Genomic DNA, 9217 nt, shown 5'->3' with positions numbered 1-9217 from the left:
TTTCTTTTTCTTATTCTTACTTTATATTTATTTTTCAATTCATTATTTTCTTTTTTACTTTGGAAATCAGTCACCTTCCCATAACTCTCTGCAGGCAGTAAAGGGTGATACGGATGTGGGACGTTGTGGGCTTCAGCACCCACATCTTGCTCTCCCAATTTCTATTTTCTACTTCTATATCTATTGCTATTCCTTTATTTTCTTTCTTTATGTGAGACTGGCTAATGGAGGTTAAGACGGTGTATCCCCACCATAGTGTGGGCCCTACCTCTCAGTCACCTCCAAAACCTAGGGTACATTTTATATCCCACATCATAGCTTGTATCCTGGGATCTTTTCATTTAGTTCAGCGTTTTTTATTTTGTTTGTTATTTTATAATATATTTTTGTTTTCGGCTTGTTTTTAGGCTAAAACAAACTAATATAATTAGTCAAATATTTGGATTTGCTGTTTTCAACGCAATCATTCCTTGTAATTTTGTTTACTTAACTTTATCAATATTAATTTTCTCCACATTGCACCAAACTAGGGTTACTAGCAAATGATGGGAATCATGCAAAATAAATTGTTAGGCATTCACAATGCTTTTCATAAAGAAGATATGATAACTAAAAATGTTCACATAATTAGGATTAAATTAGGATAAAATCATGCAAAATAAATTGCTAGGCATTCACAATGCTTTTCATAAAGAAGATATGATTACTAAAAATGTTCACATAATCAAGATAAAATATCGTTAACTTCACAAACATAAACATATATTAATAAATTAAAGTGTTTTAACTCATATATGTATTGCCTTTTTTCTGTTTTTCGAGGTGATAAAACTGTCCATAATTCTTTGCTATATTTTCTTTTATTATTTTGTCCCTCTGGTGGGTCGGCTTCAATCTTACTGACTTTCAACGCTAAAATAAAGGGTTCGATTCCCGGTGGAAGATACAACAGATAGCCTAAATTGGCTTTGCTCTAAACATTACCAAGCAAACAAAACTTCCACACAAAGGTAAAAGGTTATTTCTGTCAGAATACCGTAAATAACTTGATGATTTAATGTACACGTCACACTGTCAGTCAAGATCGCCTAAGTAATTTGATTATATAATGTTGAATATCATATCATTCTATTACATTACTGCCACCATGGGCATATTATTCTGAAATAAAGTTATATCTTCTTTTATCTTAGCAATCACATGAGACAGTTTAGGTCTCATAATGCTTTCGATTACATTTCTCTAATATAATTTAGAAATACGAGTAAAACCTTCTTATATTATTTCTTTCATTCGCACCTTGAGAATCTCTTACCAGAATTAATTTGTTCTAAGACGATTCTTAATGTAATACACCTATTTCATTGCAAGGATAACTTGTGAAATTGCACGGTGAATTTCGAATTGGATAGAAATTAACAAGTAAACCTTTAACATTATGGATTCGTGCCCACTGGTTGTGTGGAAATCTTAAAGGATAACATCTTAAGCCTTAAAAATCTGTTCATAATCCAGTGTTGTAACCACATTCTACACTCCATCACCGAGCACTATGTATTAACTTCATTCTACGCTCTCTTACCTAGTATTGTGTATTAACTTCATTCTATACTCTCTTATCTAGTATTGTGTACTAAGTTCATTCTACACCCCCTTACCATACTTCGTTCTATACATCCTTTTACCTAGTATTGTGTATTAACTTCGTTCTATACATCTCTTTACCTAGTATTGTGTATTAACTTCGTTCTATACAACTTTTTACCTAGTATTGTGTATTAACTTCGTTCTATACATCTCTTTACCTAGTATTGTGTATTAACTTCGTTCTATACATCCCTTTACATAGCATTGTGTATTAACTTCGTTCTATACATCTCTTTACCTAGATTTGTGTATTAACTTCGTTCTATACATCCCTTTACCTAGCATTGTGTATTAACTTCGTTCCATACATCTCTTTACCTGGTATTGTGTATTAACTTCATTCTATACATCTCTTTACCTTGTATTGTGCATTTGCTTGCTTAAAACAAGACGTTGTAGATATTGGCCAAGAATAATGAAGTCATGATGTGCACATGGTTTTTCAAACAATACGTTTTTAAAGGTCCTGTTACTTAGGACTTTCATGCTATGTTTTAAACAATATCACAAAAAATCGTGTATTTGTACTACTGAAAAGTTCCCGGATGATAACACGTGAATATGTTTAGGTAACATAGCTGAATCACAACATAACTCCCTATAGTGTAACTACATTCAACAGAATATTTACAATTCGCATTAGATTTTACCAAAACTTGAACTATAGATATATGGCTATAATTTAGAATAAAATGAAATATATTTTGTGATTGTAATTCTTAAACCAATTGATGAATCGTCTCTACAAACAAACATCAATGATTTACTGTAACCAATGTAAATATTCAGTTAAGGTCTGCGAACATTTTATCATTTTGTTTCTCTTGCGTGTTACGAGAGGATATAAACTCAAGGAATATTGTACACTATGTTTAAACAGTTTCTGTCTACTCATTAGGGATCAATCGATCGATTTAGAGGTTACACGTGGAAGAGCGAAATGTCTAAACTGATATACGAGGTTCGATTCTCCGCATATAGCCCAACGTAGTTTTCTCTGAAAAAACAACAACATGAGTTACGGTTGAATGGTTTTTATAACTCTAATTGTAATGAAACATTTTAAATCGAATATTCCACAACTGAAATAAAACGTATATAAAATATATATTCACTAAATCTTGTTTATTGTTATATTTTATCTGTTTCAGCGACATCTCAGAAAGTATCTTTAACAATTAGTGTTAAATTTCAGAACTAAATCGATTGAGAATGTTAACAAATTAAACTTTACTGGATGTTCAAGATTTGTGCACTCGTACTGCTGACATTTATACCAGTTTTATCATCATGTATTTCATTTCTTCATCATGTGTCACTATACCTGTCTCACACTTTAAACAGTATATTTTATACCAATTTTACCATCATGTATTTCATTTCTTCATCATGTGTCACTATACCTGTCTCAAACTTTAAACAATATATTTTATACCAGTTTTATCATCATGTATTTCATTTCTTCATCATGTGCCACTATACCTGTCTCAAACTTTAAACAGTATATTTTATACCAGTTTTACCATCATGTATTTCATTTCTTCATCATGTGCCACTATACCTGTCTCAAACTTTAAACAATATATTTTATACCAGTTTTACCATCATGTATTTCATTTCTTCATTATGTGTCACTATATCTGTTTCAAACTTTAAACAGTATATTTTATACCAGTGTTAACATCATGTATTTCATTTCTTCATTATGTGTCACTATACCTGTCTCAAACTTTAAACAATATATTTTATACCAGTTTTATCATCATGTATTTCATTTCTTCATCATGTGTCACTATATCTTAATGATTATCTTTGCATCCAAACATCTTATATCTGTCAAGGTTTACTGTATTTATTCTTTCTCTGTGTATCGCCTTCAATATTTTTCCGTTAATTTTCATTTTCTGTATTTTGAAAAATAGTTTTTTTTTCTGCCTGTAATATCAAATGGTGGCTAACAGTAACAACTTGTTTTTCTAGGCATTAGAAACAAACATATTATTCCTTGTTTCATATATAGTCTACATGATTGTCTGTAATGTTATATGATGGTTTGTAATGCTATATGATTGTTTGTAATGTTCTCTTATTTATAAAGCTATATTCGTATAATTTCACCCCTCAGTAAAACTGCAGAATGTCTACGGACTTAAAGCGCTAGAAACCGAATTTCGATACCCGTAGTAAACAGGTTGCAGAAAGCTTTATCTCAAACAAACAAACAAAGAAAGCTTAATTTTTCACCCATTATACGTCTTTCACTTACATCCAGTATGTTCACTACATTATTTATATATGTGATTTTAAATTTACATCCAAAGTATTCACTACGTTATTTATTTATAATATTTTAAACATACATTCAATGTATTCACTACGTTATTTATATTATATATTTTAAACTTACATCCAATATGTTCAATACGTTATTTATTTATAATATTTTAAACTTACATCCAATGTATTCACTACGTTATTTATATACAATATTTTAAACTTACATCCAATGTATTCACTACGTTATTTATATATAATATTTTAAACTTACATCCAATATGTTCACTACGTTAGTTATTTATAATATATTAAACTTACATCCAATGTATTCACTACGTTATTTATATACAATATTTTAAACTTACATCCAATGTATTCACTATGTTATTTATATATAATATTTTGGACTTACATCCAACGAGTTCACTAAGGCTATTTATATGTAATATTTTAGCCTTACGTCCAATGTGTTCACTAAGGCTGTTTATTTATATTATTTTGGACTTACATCCAATGAGTTCACTAATGCTATTTATTTATACTATTTTAGACTTACATCCAATGTGTTCACTAAGGCTATTTATTTATATTATTTTAGATTTATATCCAATGTGTTCACTAAGGCTATTTATTTATATTATTTTAGACTTACATCCAATGTGTTCACTAAGGCTATTTATTTATATTATTTTAGCCTTACGTCCAATGTGTTCACTGAGGCTATTTATTTATATTATTTTAAACTTACATCCAATGTATTCACTACGTTATTTATATATAATATTTTGGACTTACATCCAACGAGTTCACTAAGGCTAGTTATATATACTATTTTACACTAACATCCAATATGTTCACTAGGGCTATTTATTTATATTAGTTTAGACTTACATCCAATGTGTTCACTAAGGCTATTTATTTATATTACTTTAGACTTACATCCAATGTGTTCACTAAGGCTATTTATTTATATTATTTTAGACTTACATCCAATGTGTTCACTAAGGCTATTTATTTATATTATTTTAGATTTACATCCAATGTGTTCACTAAGGCTATTTATTTATATTATTTTAGCCTTACGTCCAATGTGTTCACTGAGGCTATTTATTTATATTATTTTAAACCTACATCCAATGTATTCACTACGTTATTTACATATATTACTTTAGACTTACATCCATACCAGCATCGTGTAGCATTGCGCGAAATTCCAAACAAACCAAAAATCCTTAGATGGCCATATTTTGATAAATCCTATAACATATCGTAACATTTCAAAACAAAATTCTGCTTTTCATCAGCGACCATGTAGGACATTTTCTCTTAAATACATTAAACTTTCTATCCTTTCGTAGTAGTATAACAAGAGGTAAACATTGCTTAAAATTCTTGTTGGTTTTCTATAGATAGAAATAACAGTTCTTGTTTTGCTTTAGCTGTAAACATGTCTAAATATAGGGACAAGGTACTGGTTCACTTTTAAAGTTAATATAATACTATGCTTTACTGATCTTTTGAAAAGACAAAAAATCATTTCTGAATTCCAGTTGAATAAAATACATGAACGTGTCCAAACTTATTTCATATAAGAATCTAGTTACATAGTAGAGACTTTAACTTCAGCCCCTCACTCGCTGGTACAGCGGTAAGTCTACGGATTTACAACGCTTAAATCAGGAGTTCAATTCCTCTCAGATGGCTTAATAGATATCCCGATGTGGCTTTGTTAAAAGAAAACAGGTATCCTGATGTGGCTTTGTTAAAACAATACAGATATCCCGATGTGGCTTTGTTAAAACAAAACAGATATCCCGATGTGGCTTTGTTAAAACAAAACAGATATCCCGATGTGGCTTTGTTAAAACAAAACAGATATCCCGATGTGGCTTTGGTAAAAGAAAACAGATATCCCGATGTGGCTTTGTTAAAACAAAACAGATATCCCGATGTGACTTTGTTAAAACAAAACACACACACTTTAACTTCACATTATTACTTAGTCTTGACTTTATTGTAATTTGTTCTTTTTGTATTCTGCCTCCATTTTATCAGTTTCAAAAACTAATTATTTTTATACGTTACTTTTAAAAAATATGTTTATAACTTCTTCTTGTAGCCGTGGCTACACTAAGTGTGACAGTCATATACATCAACAGATCACTCAAGAGTAGCCAAAGAGTTGACGACGAGTTCTGTTAGCTTACTGCCTTTTTAATGTTCTTTAATGTTCTGAGCGAAATGAACTTTCTGAAAAGACAAGGGTTGTAATAAACAATGATTTTGTTTTTCATTGAGGTTCAACTTTATTTATAATTTATCAATAGTATATATGTATGTAAAACATTTAACAGATTCTGGTATGTTTCCGACCGTCAGCCTTAGTTGTTATGTTATTACACTTGTTTACTTCACATATTGTTCATGTTTTGTATTGTTTCTTGATGTACTTCCTCAAATTATTATAAATGAAATATTCTAAAAATAACACGTATTTTGTATAGACACATGTACTTACCACATTTAACCATCAATGTTAGTTAATCCATCATATATCAGTATAATAGAGTTTGAGTAAAATGGTTGAGATACTTTTTAACTTACGGACGATCACAACATGTACGGTGTGAAGGTCTGTTAACTGTGTTAATATTTGGTGACATAACGGAAAGACAAATACTCTAAATTAATTTCCTGAATTCATGCTATCGTAACTTAAAAATTCTAGCTTTTATCGGTCCGTGTTATTGGAGAAGATATGTGTGAACTTGCACAATTCTGGATACGGAAAACACCAGCTTACGATATTATAAGTGGCAGACACTGTTAGGGTGTCAAAAGCACAAAAACTATTATTGTCACAAATGAGGCCGGACTTCCCTTTTATGTTGTCGTTCTTTCGTGTTTCATCCCTCTGGAAAATAACCAAAATGGACATCAAAAACGAGATCTATATGCAATAGCCTGCGATTTTTCGTCTGGCGAGCCTAGATCATAAACCCGGAAAGCAGCTAGCTGGCTCGGAATACGAACTGAAGCTACTCACAATCCAAATGTACCAGCAGAAGCTAATACCATCAACCGACAAACCGAATTCACCCTATTATGAAACCATGAATCCCCTGTCATAATATTTCTCTGTTGTGTGTGTTTAAATAATTCTTGTTTATATAGTTCAGTTAGTAATGAAATTACTCGGCGAATTTCTGCTTTGCAAGTCGAACAAAATATGTAATTAAACAACGTAACATATGAAATGTTCCTGTCAGCTCTAGTCATTCTATTTTAGTTTACAATTTTAGATAAAACAAAATGTGTAATTAAACAACGTAACATATGAAATGTTCCTGTCAGCTCTAGTCATTCTATTTTAGTTTACAATTTTAGATAAAACAAAATGTGTAATTAAACAATGTAACATATGAAATGTTCCTGTCAGCTCTAGTCATTCTATTTTAGTTTACAATTTTAGATAAAATCTATGTATATATTTATTTCTACTGTAAAAACTCAAATAAAAAATAAAATGTTTTCAGTGTTTTACGTCTATTTTTATCGGAAATGTTGGGTTGTTTTAATAGCTGAACTTAGTTTAATTGACACATAAGATCAGTCGAACTAAATCTAAGAATACGTAATACGTATATATACAAATAAAACAAAAAAAAACGTTCTTTTTCTTTGTACCTAACATTAGGTTTCTTTTCAACATTAAACATAAAATTCTTGAGTATCTTAGTTTTCCGAAAAAAACTTAGTGAGTAATACAATATAACATATTTATAATATCTGTTTTAACAGATATCACGTTAACGTGATAAACTTTTTCAAACAACGTGATTTATTGAACCTAACGGCCCGGTATGGCCAAGCGTGTTAAGGCGTTCGGCTCGTAATCTGAGGATCGCGGGTTCGAATCCCGGTCACACCAAACGTGCTCGCCCTTTTAGCCGTGGAGGCGTTATAATGTGACGTTCAATCCCACTATCCGTTGGTAAAAGAGTAACCCAAGAGTTGGCGGTGGGTGGTGATGACTAGCTGCCTTCCCTCTAGTCTTACACTGCTAAATTAGGGACAGCTAGCGCAGATAGCCATCGAGTAGCTTTGCGTGAAATTCAAAAACAACAAGAAAACAATTGAACCTAACATTACCTTCACCAGTTTTCAGAAGAATTCTATAACTTCTGAGTCATTACACTTGAAAGCAAGTCGAAAAACTGTTGATCAAACAACAATTTGAAACATTGTTTACTCTAGAATTAAATCTGGTCTCATAACATTTTGAAAAGTCGATAATGTTGTATAATTACTGTGAGATAGCAGATTGTAGTTTTATTTTGTGACGTTTCGGTTACCATTAAGTTTTTACATTTTCGATCGTTTAGTTAAACTATGAATTTTTAATTATGTAAAAGTGCTAACTCACTTTCTAGATACAGCACGTTAATTTTGAGTTTTCATGCATTATGAAACCGAGAGAACTTACCCCTGGCTGTGACGTACAGATATTAATGTTGTGAAAGATTATGTAGATTTATGGTAATATCTAATCACATGAGATGCAACCTCGTGGTCTAACCAGTAGATAAAGATGGCTAAACGAGTTAGTTAAAAAGAATTATTGGTAAATATTGTTACTGATACAAGAAATGGTTCATTTTTGGAGCATTATGTTATTCTCTGGTTCTTTCTTCTTTTGTTTGATATTTGTTGATATTCATCTAAGTGATATTCATTTTGTATTATATATTAATATATATATACCTAGTCCTGGCCAGATACTGGCTTACTGACTGTTGTTTTGTACACAATAAAACTCGGATGCTGGTTGTTTTCGTTATCTGTTGTTATAATTTAATAAACTGTTGTTATTTTACACCACTTGAGCGGCGTTTTGATTAATTACGCTTTGAATTGATTCTCTGGCTAAATTATTACGAGAAAGATGAGTTTCTACAGAAAATGGTAAATAATTAAACTCACAAACCCAATGAATAGATAGAAACCGGAGCACGTGACTCAGTCTACCAATGAAAGATAGGAACTAGAGCACGTGTCTGAGTGTACCAATGATAGATAGTATCTAGATGACATGACTGAGTTTACCAATGATAAGTAAGAACTAGAGCACGTGACTGAGTCTACCAATGATAGATTGGAATCGCACAAAATGAAAGTGCTTTAAGCTAGCTCTTTACTATCACACCTGGACAACATAGACTTCACCTGACGGATCGATGAGTGAACTAACATTTATAAAAGTAATCAATTTTTTTAAATAAACAACATTTTA

Source organism: Tachypleus tridentatus, unplaced genomic scaffold (assembly GCF_004210375.1).
Source record: "Tachypleus tridentatus isolate NWPU-2018 unplaced genomic scaffold, ASM421037v1 Hic_cluster_2, whole genome shotgun sequence".
Lineage (NCBI taxonomy): Eukaryota > Metazoa > Arthropoda > Merostomata > Xiphosura > Limulidae > Tachypleus > Tachypleus tridentatus.
The sequence above is the reverse complement of the archived record's forward strand: the minus strand, read 5'-3'. Positions refer to the sequence as shown.